The sequence below is a fragment of the Astatotilapia calliptera genome, chromosome 17, assembly GCF_900246225.1.
Source record: "Astatotilapia calliptera chromosome 17, fAstCal1.2, whole genome shotgun sequence".
Lineage (NCBI taxonomy): Eukaryota > Metazoa > Chordata > Actinopteri > Cichliformes > Cichlidae > Astatotilapia > Astatotilapia calliptera.
In genome coordinates, this window is record NC_039318.1 from 6,966,041 (window position 1) to 6,981,965 (window position 15,925).

The 15,925-nt window shown below is 41.1% G+C and overlaps 1 protein-coding gene across 1 annotated transcript in view; it reads right to left on the reverse strand.

The window, feature by feature from the left end:
* Window positions 1-15,925, reverse strand: part of gmds (GDP-mannose 4,6-dehydratase) — a 195,309-nt gene that overhangs the window by 128,148 nt on the left and 51,236 nt on the right. The gene's annotated exons all lie outside the window — the stretch shown is intronic.

The following is a 15,925-nucleotide window of genomic DNA, read 5'->3' on the forward strand; positions in this document are numbered from 1 at the left end:
AAAAAGAAAATACCAGAGAAATACTTTTGTAACTCAGGTATACAACCAAAGAGGAAACTGTGACATAAACGTACACAACATCATATCACAGGTCACCCTTCATACACCATGACACCCATGCAGTGTTGTACTCCATCTCCCAGAATTCCTGTTTCCAATATGAAAAGCCAAAAGCAGGGGACTTAACAAAGACTTGGGGGGAAATTAAGTTTAAATTAGAAATGGCTGTGCGCATGCATGTTTCTGTGTGTGGGTGTGTGTGTGTGTGTGTGTGTGTGTGTGTGTGTGTGTGTGTGTGTGTGTGTGTGTGCCAGGTTGGCCTCAGGCTCCAAATCAAGCGTGATGGTTAAAAGCGTGCCAGTTAGTGGTCACCACACCTGGAGTGAGTGGCATGAGCCAGGTCTGTATGGAGGAAACGCTTTGGCCCTTTAGTGCTTTCACACCAGTGCTGCACACACGGCCGGATAAAGACCCCTTATTTAAAACGGGACCTCGGAACACTGGGCCTCTATTCCACTCACAGGGCATACACACTTACATATAGACACACTCACAGAAACACAAGCAGTGAGCAGGTTTGATCAGGTTCAATTACACTCCACAACTCAGTGTAATTACCTGTGACGCTTCACTCACGCTTTGACTTTGCATTCTGGCATTTGGTTATATTTACATCATTTACAAGAAAAAGTGAGAGGACGCATACTGTACATTGTATAATGACATTTTCAGTTACCCTCGTTGACAAGGACATCAAGTGGACAGAATAATAGCAAAAACTGAAGCGTCAGATGGTCCAGTTCAATACTTTTCTCTTTGACACTGACAACAAAAGAAGAATTTTATGATCATAACAACTTTAAGCCATTGTATGATATCCACTTTGCACAGAGGAATATTTGACTAAATACTGCAGTGTTTTTGTAGCCAACTACAGCTTGACCTTTATCAGTCTACAAATTTAACAAAAGCAGCCAGTGCTCAAAGCATTGGACACTTAAAAGCCTGGAAAAGTGTTACTTATGAGCCCTTTAAGAAATTACAAAACAAGCTCAACTCCTCGAAGCAACAAACAAAGAACTGAGTTTGCACAGTAGCATAAAAGAGCACAAAAAGACAGGGACATTATAAGAAAAAACATCTATATGAGACATAAGATTTAAGAGGGAAAAAGTTTTGAAACATTTTAAGCACTTTTCATGAGATCAGATTGGTGATTCCATGCATACAATTTTTATGTCCCAATGACAACTAAAATGAAATGAAATTCTATCAGGCAAAGTCTATTTACACCTACAGGCCACTCTTTCAAGGATGAGGATGTACACATCCTGGACAGGGAGGAACGCTGGTTTGAGCGCGGAGTCAAGGAGGCCATTTACATGAAAAGGCAAAGACCATCTCTGAATCGAAGAGAGGGCCTAAAGGTACATCTTTCACCATCTGCAAAGCTGTGATTGCAGCCATTCCCCAACTCTCTGTCAGTGGTACTTATGGCCATTGATCAGTGGTTGCTGATCAATAGTCATGACAATTTACATATTAATGATTAAGGAACTGACCTCACAGCCCATTGTTCATTCAGTGGTGCTAGTTTCAGCCATTGTGCAAATGTACTGTTTATAAGATTGGGGAAACCTGCAGTCAGGTGAGACTGAAGAAATCACTTGGATGAGGGACGTCCAGATGAACAGAATCAACCTTTTGGGGGTTGCTTCCAAATAAGTGCCCAGAGGCACTTTATGATGGCTGCTGAATAGTGAGACTTGGAACTAAAAGGACGTTCTGTGTTCAGATTCAGATTTGGATATGCAAAGCTCCCAGAAGAGCTGCTTTAGTGCAGAGAAAGAGTAAACGTTATGAAGAGCAATAGAGGGGCTTTCTTTGTAAATCTGGACAATCATAATGACGAGACAGATAAATATACTGAAAATATGAATCGGGAGCAAATCCAAGAAGATATCAAGACACTTTTACGGGGCTTCCCCTCCACCTTGGAGACTACACAAACACACAAAAATGAAAACTTAAGCACAACAAAAGGAATAAAAATGCAAAAGGGTAAATGATGTTAATGTGCACACCATAGAGAAGTACCTGCTCACACTACTTCGACCTTGTAAGCCATATTTTCTAAGACCTACTTTGTGTGCAAGGTTGTGGTGAGTGCGTGTGCACACACACACACACACACACACACACACACACACACACACACACACACACACACACACACACACACACACACACACACACACACACACACACACACACACACACACACACACACAAACACAAACCTTGTATCAAAACCAGCTGAGAGGGGCAGGGTCCAGGATGCCTTGACAGCTTAAATCAAACAAATTGCCCTAATGCCTCCATTCTCTGTCATTATGTAAGGCACAGCCTGAGCGCTGATGCTTTAAAGGCCAGACGTTTGTGTACATTGCTATATGTGTGTGTGTTCTGTGGGGGGTGGGGGTAGGGGGTTGCTTCTGGGCCCCTCAGTCGACCTGGCAGATATTGTTCTTTCTGGGAAGCGAGCCAGGCCCTGTCAGCATTGGGGGTCCACAGCCAAACAAATATCCCGTTTAAAAAGCTTCTAACTGTCCAGGATATATTTGCAGTATTTGGTGGTTTCATTTCTTTCCTGCTCATACAAGGTTTGTTGAAATGTGTGCTTCAGACTCGGGAATGTGACTCCAGACGTGTAGGTGTGTGCGCACTCACGTATAACAGAGTGTTGGCGTGTGTCTTGACAGATGTATATGTATATGTATTTATATATATGAGCTACATTTATTCAGCCGTGGCCTTTCTGCATACCTGCAAGGCCTTATATACATACATATATACACAACAGTGGAGGAAGCATGTAAAGTTCCATTGTCCATTTACAAATCCAGGAACACATCCATCACTCAACAATTTAAAATAAAAATATCAATAACTTTGTATCATTTACTTAATTTTTTACACACATGGAGAATATAGATTTGAAATGTTAGTAGTTTTATATCATCACAACATTGTTCATTATTAGTACAATAGAATAAAAATTTTTAAAAAAGCAAACCACACTAAAGACCAAACCAATTTGACATCACCTGGATAATTATATCAGGTTCAGAGTCACCTGATCCAGGCCCAACTATAAGAAGAAGTAGTAGTAGCAGTAATAGCAGTAGTAGTAGTGGTGGTGGTGGTGATGGTGGTGTTGTTGTTTCTGTGTGTGTATTTAAATAAAATGTAGGACATGGGGAGATTCACACATAATGTGTTTGGGTGGGTGATCTGTGCTGGCATGTTCATCATGCAAGCAATCACAAACTTACAGCGCTTTGATTGGCCCTTAGCATAAACTAGGCTAGATGCGTGTTACCAACTTTATCTATATTCAATAATCCACTTCTTTGTGACTTGACAAATGGCAGCTTTTCTACCATAATGCAAGTAATGTAATATACTGGCATTTAAACAAGGCTTTGTTCACTCAAAAGTGCTTTAACCATAACTTACATTTTAACCATACGCTGATGCAGCACTATAGTCTGTATACTTTAAAGACTTCATTTACCTCACCTCCATGATCACTTTAGAATCACCAAGTAACCTCATATCATATCTTTGGAAGCCGGATTATCTGGAGGAAACACAAATATATTATATTCCAGAGACAACAGTAAAAATAAGTGAAAGTCACCATGAGTGGACAGCATTCTCACACGCTGACAGTGTGATACATCGCTTCTAACTGCAAGCAACCAAATAAAGAAAATCACTGCAATGCCTTGGAGGTGGAGAGAACAGAGAGAAGGAGAGGCCGGTATGAAGCATGAGTGGAAAGAAGGAGAAACAGTAGAGAGAGAAAGTGTGTGTGTGCGTGCGTGCGTGTGTGTGTGTACATGGTGATAAATATGGGTGGGGGTTTGTGGAGAGAAACCACAATCAATTACACCTTTACTCATCACATTACAGGCCAACTGAAATTAGAGCAGTCGTGTGTTAACAGAGCAAAGACAAACAGGCTAAATTCCCTCCAGCAGAGGGAGAGGGAGAGGGAGAGGGAGAGAGAGTGACCTGGAGACCCATGTTCTGACAAACAGATCAATTACAGTGCTTTAAACTACCATCATCAGCTTTACGAAGCCACTACTCCATAGAAACATCCTTTTGCACGGAAACACAAAGTCTTGATGGAGTGCTTCTTCCTCTCAGTGTTTATAATAATAGCTGGTGGCTAATTTTAGCAATTGTTTCCCTCCATCCACAATCATTTTACATGTAAACAGTCCCCTCATTCTTACAGGCCAGTCTCAGTCCCCCTCTACCTTTTTCCCCATTATTAGCTGGATTATAGACCAGGCTGTTTGATATCATTCAGCTGCTTCTCCATAGAGGAACATACTCCAGTTGCACCATCTTGGACTGCTGCTGAAGGTAATTCTTCACCTAATGTGAAGATCCACTGTAACCTGAACCTGCAACCGTGGAATCGGTAAAAAACTGATTCATGTGCTTCTGCACTAAGCTCAGTGAGGCCGCTGAGCCCAATGCAGTCCAAGACAGCAGAGTTGGAGTTCATCCACAGGATAAGAAACTCTCTGGAGAAGCATGACATGTATTTTACTCCCACATAGTGCTAGGTAGATTAAATATTTAAACAGTGGCTATGGCTCAGGATGCAAAGCAGGTCATCTAGTAGTCAGGAGGTTGGTTCGATCCCCGACTGCTACAGTCCGGTCACTCTTTTTATAGCGCAAATGTCTGCACAAATACACCTATATAACAAAAAGTACTCGCCCTGCCTACTGTTTAAACAGCAGCATTTGTCCAATGGTCAAATTAGCTTCAAAGACACCTCATGACATGGATGAGTAAAGGCAGGAGTCAAAGTCTAGCTTCTCTTGAGCAGTTTGTTTCAGCTCTTAGCAGTTTCATTACCATTTCATTTGATTGTTTATTTCATTATCACCATTGGCACTTAAAGATGTAATGCTTACATCCTTAGAAATAAATACAGCAATATTGAAACTTTCTATGAGCCAAGCAAAACTAGGGTTGTGACATCGTGTGTAAAGAGAAGAAAGCATGACAGATGAAGAACTGCAGTGGAACAAAATCGTGGGGGGAAAAAAAGCATCAAAGTGTTGGAGATATAAATCACTACTTCTGGTCAAAACTCCAGACTCCAGAAATTTATGATAATGATGGTGAAAAATCAACACTAATCTTCACAATAAATTGTTCAGTTGTCATTCAGACAGCACTGAAGTGGTGTTGTTGTATCATAAAATCATTTGAAATTACTGCACAGTTTTCCATGATTGCGTAATCTTGTGACGGTAGCCTAAGCTACTGTTGCTGTATGCGGCCCCAAACGCTCTCCAAACAGAGCCCTCATCATGTGTTGTGATAAAACTTGAGAGAAACGCCTCCACCTCTAGTCCTGTCTTTTTGTGCGACTCTGTCTGTGTATAAACACACACACCTGCTAGAAAAACAAAAGTGCTATTTTTTTCCCCCTTTTCTCTGTGCCAATTCGCCTTTCCCCAAAACGTAGACACAATAGAGGTGAAAAATGCCGGGAGAGTAAGATACACAAAGTGAACAGCAAGAGACAAAGGCGCGGATGCATGGCATTGCATCATCAGGCTGGAACGTGTTCGCTCTTTGCTCTGCTGTTTTCTCTCAGGAAGATGATCAACGATCAGGTAAAACTACAGGTACGAGAACCTGTTATGGAAACCTCCAAAAGTAACGTGCTCACCGCTTGCAAACATGAGAATGTTAGTAATCCTCAAACAGCACAGTACAGACAAACATATCTACTTTATGCCAAGAATTCCCTTGTGACCAACATTTATGGGTTTAAGACTTAATTTAGACACACAGATCAAAGCTTTCAGCTTGTCTAAGTGCACCTGAAGGAAATACAAATACTGTGCATATTAACAGGGCCTTGGTTCAGCATGAGCTGCTAAAAAAAAAAAAAAAAAAGCATAGTTTGTATGCTTCACGTTGTTTACACAAGGGTTTTTTTTAGAAACGTTAGGAGGGAATCGAAGACAGAATAGAAAACATTTTTAAAAAGTGACGTAATTTAATACAAAACTGCAAAACTGAAATCGACATCTAATTTTATAGTGACATCTCCATATTAAATGGACTGGTTGTTATACAGTGCTTTTCTATTCTACCTGAGCACTCACAGCACGCCTCATTTATGCAACCACTTTTTTCTATGCCTAAGTGCTTTCTTTCTAACATTCACTCTCTGATGGAAACATTAGAGAGCAACTTGGGGTTTAGCATCTTGCTCAAGGATATTTGGCATACAGACTGGAACAGCCAGGGAACGAACCATCAACCTTTCGATTAGTAGATGACCTGCTCTACCTCCTGAGCTGCAGCCACCCCAAATACTGCTTTACATTTAGCAGTATTTCAATATTTTTCAGTATAAAAGCTCAAATGTTACTTCCATACCTGCAAAGACAGCTAATTTGTTTGCAAACGCTCACTATTTTACAAACCAGGCATGGAGACCATTCATCTTCGGAATAAAAGTCGTTCCTTACAACCAAAACCAACAGGCAAACACACGGCACTTGTAAACTATGGGGGGGGGGGGAGCATTTTTCTCTCGAAAACCAGTCTGTAACTAATATACAGGTGAAGTCCCTAAATTAGTATCAAGCTTCTGGGGAAAAAAGGAACGCACTCCAAAAACAACTCTGCATGACAGCTGCTCTAAAGTATCAGTATCACAAGATGAAGAGCATAACTTGTTTCATTTGTAGCTGGTGATAAAGAGCGTTCATCAGGTTGAAAATGGCACGGCTCCAGTAAAGATGGAAAGAAAAGGGTTGGTGAAACTCGTTTTATGTTTTATGACAGCTTCCTTTCATGTGGAGAATGAATTGCACGAGCATGCTCTCAAAATAGATTTTATACCTCATTTACTCAGGTCCTTCTTTTATAGAACATGAGGTGTAGCACTGAAGTGTTGATCTACTTTACGAGTACTTAAGACATAATTGTAAGTACTTTAAAGAAAAAACAATGTTCATATTAATTTTTCAAATCAGGTATCCGTACATGGCACGACATGCATTTACCCACTAATCCCCCATCCCACTGATGTTCACTCATCATTATGATCATATCTCAATCTCTACATTTTTCTGTCTAATTACAGGCGTCTTCTATTGAGTTGGTGCAATTGTTGCTGCAGCTATGGCAATGAACAAATACAAGTACACAGATCAGGTGGATGTGAAAGAGACAGATGGAGATGTGGGAGGGTGGCTAGAGCACGTGTGGACAGATACGTGCTGTGACAGCGTGTGTCAGGGCAGGTAGACTCTGAGTTGACGATTGACTGTCAAATTCAGGATTTATGCAGACGAGTCTGGAAAGTCCCAGTCTGCCTCGTGGCACTCCCATCTGCCTCTCTCTCGCTCCCCTTTCTCTCTGCATCGTTTTGTTTGGAAGCTATTGTTGCGAACAGGTGGTGGCCACGTTCACTCCGGCCTTCCGCCGGCATTAAAATACTCGAAATCTGAAGGGTATCGACACCAGAGCAATCAGTTTATGGTTTTATTAAGCTAGTTTTCACACACTGCCAAGACAAGAAACACGTAACCAAAATTTTCCCTGCATGTTATATAACTACTGTAGTAACACTGGCAAGAATGCATCAGATGGCCTTTTACGATGCTGCACAGTGCTTTATCAAAAGAAGGACACATCGATCGATTCATTGTCACCATGATACTATGATAAGGACAAAGCATGACTTATGTATACTGAGTGTCTTAATTAGAAAAGTATTAACTAGTTGATTCAATCATGTAACCAACCTAAAAATGTCCATAGGATAAAACGTAACTTCAAGTGGACCTAATACCCTCATTTGCTGCTATATATATTGTTTTTGGGAGGCTTTGGAGTAGAGTTGGACACTACACCAACCTAAATTTTTGGCTACCGTCCAGTCATACAGCTTTAGACAAGATTTCTTGGTTCTCTTTTCGCACCCACATTCAGTTAGGGTTGAACACTCAGGGTTGGCCTTCGACGGCTTTGCTGTCAACAGAACGGTTTGAAAGTTCTGGAATAGAGCCACGAAGTTCCAGTTCCACCTTGGCTGTCTGTGAAATGGTAACAAGAGTGATGCCAGTGATACTGGCATCAAATTAGCTGCTATTTGAATACAAGTATTCAGACAGGTGTATTTACATACCCCATTCTTTTAGCATTGGATAAGAGTACATGTACAAGCAATGATAAAACGCACTTCATTCTACTTTTCCCCGAATATCGTGATCTGCCCTGCAGACATGTACCACCAATCAGTCACTCCTACCTTGCAAACATAAACATGCTCGTAAACATGGCAACAGACCTTACCACGGTCATGCCTGCGGGGCTTTGTGGAGTAATCACGACACACCGACACAAGAATACACAGGTCGAAACCATTTTGTCATAAGTGACAAATTTTTGCTGAGGACTTCACTAGAAGATACTGCAGGTGTAAGATCATATCTATACACCAACTACAGAAAATGAATTGACTGTGTGTGTGTGGGGGGGGGGGGGGGGGGGGGGGGGGGGAGGGGAGGGGATAAGTGAACACCAGGCTACTCCACTGACAACACTGGGTTTGAAAAGTTCCTGGCCTAAGTGAGCAACAACACCAATCCACCATTTAGTGATAATGTACACTGAGACATGGTGAGGAAATTGAAGGTGACGGAGAAATTGTTTCATGGTTTAAATCCATATACCAACTCTTTCCATGCAATATTATTGCTCTGGAAAGTTCTGGAGCTCCAAACTGATCTTCAGTGTCTTTGGGGGATTGCAGCAAAAGATATACATTAATAACAGCTGTTAAAATAGCTTTCTCTTTGCGCCTCTGTATAAGCATGTATAAAGCATACAGGTGTATGCTATATAATCTTCACTCTAAACTCACTCAAAGTCAGACCATGCAATACTCAGGAAAGCTGAAAAAACCCCCAGAAGAGCTCCATCTCAAACTCTACAGGTCTCTAGATCTTAAATGTTAAAGTTGATGACAGTAAAATTACTAAAAGACTGAACGGGGACTGAATGGGATATTTGGAAGGGTTGCCAGGAGAAAAGCCTCAAGTTGCACGTAAACAAAACACAGGACTTCTGGAACGATGTTTGCTGGACACAAGGCCAAAGTGGAGATGTTCAGCCACAATTCAAAGCACCACATTTGGTGAAAACCAAACACATGATATAAATGCAAATACCACCTGTGAAACACAGTGATGGAGGCAGTGATGATTTGGCCTTGTCATTGAACTCCTCTGTATTGTATACCAAACTATTCTAGAGCTAAATGTCCGGCCGTCTGTTTGAGAGCGTGGTTTGATTGGAATCGGCTAATGCAAAACAATCCCAACTCAACGTAAAGACCTCAACTCAACTGAGATGGTGTCATGCAACCTTAAGGGAGCTGTGCATCAAAAAAAGGTCCATCCAAACCTTAATAAAGTTAAACAGTGCTGTGTAGACATGGCAGACTGATAAAGTCATGGAGAAAAAAAGGAAGTTCTACAAACTCCTGAATCGTGTGGTATATTCTTTCCACAGGACAATGTAGTTCTGTGTAAACATTTGTTTCTTTTGCGCTCTAACTACAGTTTTTGTCAAATAACACTAAAACTACATTCATCACAGAAAACATGGAAACTCCACACAGACAGGCGGTTCAAACACAAATCATTGCATATTTGAAATAAAATTACAAATAACCATATTTTCTACTAACTCACCAATAAACACTAGCTAATAACTAAACTATAACACGTTTTGTGACTTGTTTATAGCCCCCTGTTACATGAAGATGTATTGTATTGATTCACTTCAACTACATTTTTCCTAACTTTTCCGAACTCAAATTTACCTATCCTCACACCTCCCCTTTCGGGCCTTGTTTTGGGCCAGATGCATGAGCACTACTGTAGCTTTCTCTGCTCTAAATGTAGGTATTCATTTATCCATGGGCAAATGTAATTACATGCAATTATAAAACTGCATTTTACAACTTACTTTTTATTTCGCTATGTGAAGAATATATTAGTGGCTGAGCTGCAGTTGGGTGTTGCACACTGTGTTCAGACAAAACCTAATTGAAATTGTATAGTATTTACAGGGATACTTTTACTAGATTTGAGATATAAAGTTTAAAATTAAGACTTCTTTAGAGAAAAGGGTTTTTCCCTACATTTGATTATAATTGTGGATCTTTTTTGGATTAATTTGTGATGGATTTCTAGCATCTTCCATAACTGGAGATAAATGACTGATCACAAGTGTTTGAAGGCAGTCAAACCATTACACATGTACTTCTGTTATATATCTACTTGTATTACACATATTCCTTACGCCAAGTAAGACAGCTGAAAACCACTGAATCACAACAATATCCTAAATAACACATAACACCTCTCCTCCCTCCCCCGCTCTCTGTTACTCCTCACACTTTTTTATCAGCTGGCCAAGAGAAGATAACTTCAAAGTGAGCGGTCAGAAGAGAGGCAATGAAGGACCTCCCACACGTGAGACCCCCTGTCAGGACCAAACTGATCCTCTTTACACCTTCACCCTCCACCATTTCCCAGTCCTGTATCCCCCTCGAACTATCCCCTCCACTGATCAAGCTGCTGGGGCTGCTCCATTTGGCTGTAATCAGCACCCAACATCTTCTCTGATTAGAGAAAGCAGGGGTGGCGGGAAGTAAGACTTGACAAATCGGCACATTCTTCTGCAACTACTCTCCCTTTTCACCCCTCTTCATCCCCCCTCAATCCTCCTTTACCCCTCTCATAGACCCCACTTACACATGGCACCGCCCCCAGCCACCCCCGCCCATTCTGCACCACTAGCATGATGAATGCTATCCTTGTAAAGAGAGGAAGACACGTAGACACACACTTCTTCCCTGGTGTTGCCTGCATGATCCTGAAACAGAAGTGAAGTTTGGGGAGCACCCCCGCCCCCACCCTGCAGGTGCTACCTCTCTTAATTGCACACACAGACACACACTTGCACATCAATTTGAATGCAATCGCCACCATAACGGCACATTCCCATAAATACACTCCACAGCTGGCCACAATAACGTAGGCCAACACACTTTGGCGGCCCGTGGTAGCTGTCACTGTGCCATGTGACCAAAATGGAGCCCAGATTCTCATTCCATATTACGCCCGGCTTAAACAACCTCCCCTCTCTCTCATTCTGTCCCTCTACAGTCCTGCCCCACCTCAAACCCCAGTCAGTCTATCCTGGCCCACCCAGGGCCCCCTGGACAGAAGCAGCACAACAGCTGCGTGTGTGTGTTCCTGTGTGCATGTGTGTGCGCGTGTGTGTGTGATTGTGTCACAGAGACAGGAAAAAAAAAAAAAGCAGGACCCCAGCATTACATGGTGCCTACTGGTTATAAATAACTTCTTGTCTGCCTAGCAGACTCACTCAAAGTGACACTTGAGAGAGTTCTATGAGCTGTATGTTGTCCTGTCAGGTTTTATTGGCACTTGAGATGAGCACTAATGTATGACTAAGGAGATTAAACACAGGAAGGCTGGAAGCAATTAGCATGTTTACAGACACCTTGGTTACAAGTAACTGAGTAACTATGCACTTTTTGAAAAAGAATTTCTCCTGAAGGAAGTCAGTTTCTTGGGCAGGTCTATTCATTTTCACTAAAGCAGCATCAAGTTTATTATTAAGAAGAAGAATAAAAAAAAAGACTGACTGCCAAGACATTAGGATAAGATGCTGTATTTTTACTATTGAACTTTAACTACATCTCTCAGAAAAATGAAGGCTCAACTGCACATCCAAAACAAAACAAAGGATTTGATTTTTCTCATAGCTTCTGTGCTTTACACTGATGACGAATATCATTATGACCACTAGGGCTGGGCCATTCTATACCTTTCACGGTACAATGTTAGGCAATGATAAGAAAATGAAATATTGCGATAGAATATGGGTAAAACAGGCATGTGCAGTGCCTTTGTTTTCATAGGCACATGGCGAAAAAAAGCGACGGAGAATGAGAAGGGCAAAAGCGGATCGTTGAATGAAACAGATGAACCAGAATTGGTTTGTAAAAATAGTGCAATTTCAGTGGTGTGGAACTGGTTTGGTTTTCGCCCATCAGATTCACACCAAAGCAAAGTTTTTTGTAGAACAGCAAGCGGGCCGTCGTGGCGAAGGGAGGAAACACGACAAAGCTATTTCATCATTTGAAGCAGAAGCACTTGTTGGGGTACAACAACTAATAAATTTGTGGAGCTATAAAGTATTTTGTCAATTATATCGTCAGTTATATCATTATCGCAAATTTTCAAATATATATTGTGATAAATACTTTTGACCATATTGCCCTGCCTTAATGACCACTAACAGGTGACGTGAATAAGAGGGATTATCTCTTTGCGATAGCATCAGGACCACTGAGCAATGGCAGAAAATGGCCTTTTCTTTTAGATCACATGGATGGCCGGGTTCATATCTCTCACTTACCTGGGAAACACCTGTCACCAGGATGCACTATGAAAAGAAGGCAAGCCGGTGGTGGCAGTGTGATGCTTTGAGCAAATGTTCTGCTGGGAAATGCCATCCATGTAGATGTTACTTTGACACGTACCAGCTAGTGATGGGTCGTTCGCGAACGAAATGGCTCTTAGAGCCGACTCTTTGACGTGAACGACGCGAGCCGGTTCCTTATCGCGAGCCGTCACGTTTTTTGGTTTTTTTGGTTTTTTTCCCCTCTTTCTCTCACCCTCTCTCTCTCGCACTTTTTTTCCGCTTAACTCTGCACGCGAGTCTTGTGCTTTATGCTGGGCAGAGGGGGGAGGGGCGGTAGTTACACTCAATAGTGCAGGAACAGAGCGGGAGGGAGAGACAGAGAAAGAGCCAGGGACAACAACGTCACATTAGAAAGGTATAGTAATCATCCACAACTATTTTCAGTTGCAGATGATAAAGGATTCAGAAGGTTTATTCATGCGGGCCCATATGACAGAAAATATGCATGTTCTTTTTGTTTTCATATTATAATTTATATTTAATTGTGTTGTGGTTTGCAGTGTTTTGTGTTGTTTCACTTTAAATTTGTAAAAGGAAAAAGCGGAAAATTTAAATAGTTAAAAGTTGAAATGTGAATAGTTGATTTTTGTATTATATGATTTATTTATTACATTTTTTGTGGAGTGAATAAATAAAAGTATATTTACGGTGGCCCCTACAGACAAAGCACGTAAAAACTCCAAAACACGTACGAACTCTGAAGCACATACAAACCCTGAAGCACGTACAAACTCCAAAACACGTAAAAACACGTAAAAACTCAGAAGCACATAAAAACTCAGAAGCACATAAAAACTCAAAACACGTACAAAAGACAACAGAAGTGCTCCAGGATGCTGGGCGCAGTGTTGAGCTTTTGTTACCTTGTGGCTACACAAGCCAGCAAGTACCAACGACCGGATTTGGTGTGTGGTAATAACAGGTAAATGACCTTTTTTTTAAATTATTTGAATATATATGAGTGCCTGTGTATAAATACACAAACAATACACACATGCTTTCAATTGTGTAATTTAAGTGATCTAGTAGCTCTGCTTTGGAAGTTCAGTTCATGCTAGAAATGTGTTTTATATTTATATATAAACATATATAAATAAAACCACTTTTTTTTACATTAGTAATTCCTTTTGTGCACAATTTTATATTATTGTTAATAATAAATTAATTAAAGCAACAAAACAACCTGAAGAGCCGGTTCGGAGCCAAAAGAGCCGGCTCTTTTTAGTGAGCCGAACCGAAAGAGCCGGATCTCTAAAAAGAGCCGGAAATCCCATCACTAGTACCAGCTACCTAAGCATTGTTGCACACCATGTGCACCCTTTCATAAAAATGGTACTCCCTTACGCCTGTAGCCTCTTTCAGTAGGATAATGTGTTCTGCCACAAAGCCAAAACAAAAGCAAGGAACAACGAGTTTGAGGTGTTGACTTTGCATTTAAATTCCCCAGATCTCAGTCCAATCGATTGCTACTTAATTAAAGAATATAAATTAAAAATGAATTAATTTGGCAGTTTAGCTCAGTGGGTGAGCAGGCGACCACATGCTCCGTAGCCCAAAAGCAGCAGTCCAGGTTGTTACTATTCAATAAAAAGTCAAAATGCCAAAAAAAATCATATTAGAAGAAGAATTAATTTAGCATTAAAACTATGCCAACGTGTGGATCTCACTGGGCTCAGGCTTGATTACTAACCCACTTGGTACTAACAACAAAATAATATCAACATCAAACTTTTTCCACTGGATTTTTCCAATTATGAAATCAATTTCTTCAAGTAAGACATCTTCCTTATGCATCAATGTGTTGAGAGCGATACGGTGATGACATCAGTGATGTCACTAAAACCTGCAGGGCCTTCACTGTGCTGGCACACTGCTAAACCAAAGAAGAACAGGGATGGGTAAACGAAATTACACACACACACACACACACACACACACACACGATGTCACAGTGGCGCACATTTGTAACCATGTGAGTGTTTTTGTCTCCATTTCTATGGTGACGTCTAGCCTCTACACATCAGGACACTCCTCAAAGATGGTGTGAGGAGGAGTGGCCAGCCTTTCCCAACTCCGTCACACCAACGGCTTTCATCTGGAGCGTATTAGAGACATTAGCACTTTCTTATCTCAACGCCTCCCTCCATGTCTTTCACCAGCTCCCCCCATTCCTGTCTCTTTCCTCCCGCACAGTACCTGCTCATTTTATTTTTCTTCAGCTGGGTACCTGTGTGTTCTTCAGATACAGAAAAGGGAAACAGTACAGAGGTGGACACAAAGGAAGGGGGCATTACACTACACTGCCACACTGTTAAGTAAAGTCTCTTAAACTATTATACTTGTATTAAGAAATAACTGGCTCAGATTCAAGTATATAAATCAGCACACATGCTCATATTTTTATATGAGCGCAAGCCAAGTCCACTCTGTTCTGTTTGAACGCAGTTCAGTTAAGGGAAGCAAAGATAATCAATCAAAACCCTGACACACACACACACACACACACACACACACACACACACACACACACACACACACACACACACAGCTATGGTGAATTATAATCACAAATTACACTAAAATATCTATAAAAAGTAGGCTTACAGATATTAGCTGAGTGCTTCAACAAATAATACAATTAAGCAAACACTTATTAACACACACAGACAAACACACACATTTGTACTGGTCATCCATCTTGAGATGATGGCACTTAAGGCAGGCCTTACTGGGAAGAGGTATCATGCCGTGCTTAATGGGAGTACGTGCTGCAGAGCCTGGGCCTTGATAGGAATTTAATCTCTGCCATCTATCTCTATTAAAATGGCTCCGAATAGCTGAAGAGTTTGACACTGTCCTCAACAAAGTGCAATGATATTGACTCCAAAGATTTTAATGGATGGACAATTTTGAGGTAATGAGCATGACCAATGTGGTCAGTGTGCGCTAAGTTGTGGCCACCCAGTTGGCTTACTACATTTTGCTGGATTCTCTTGAACTGTGTCCACCATCCTTCATTATCAAGTTTAGCTTATTCTTAAGAGCAATCAAAGAGACCAATACACAACATTTTTTAAGGCTAAACCCTCAACTCGATAAGGTCGTTATCTGGGGAGGCCTCAGTGAAGTCTCAGTGAAGTTTTTAGGAGTATAACGGTCTATTTATGGTCACATGATATCACCACAGTCCTAGCAACTGACGTTTGAAGTGTACAAACAGGCTGCAGTATTCTCCTTAAAGGTAGGTGTCGCCACTCAGAGAAAAAGCTCTGAACTAACT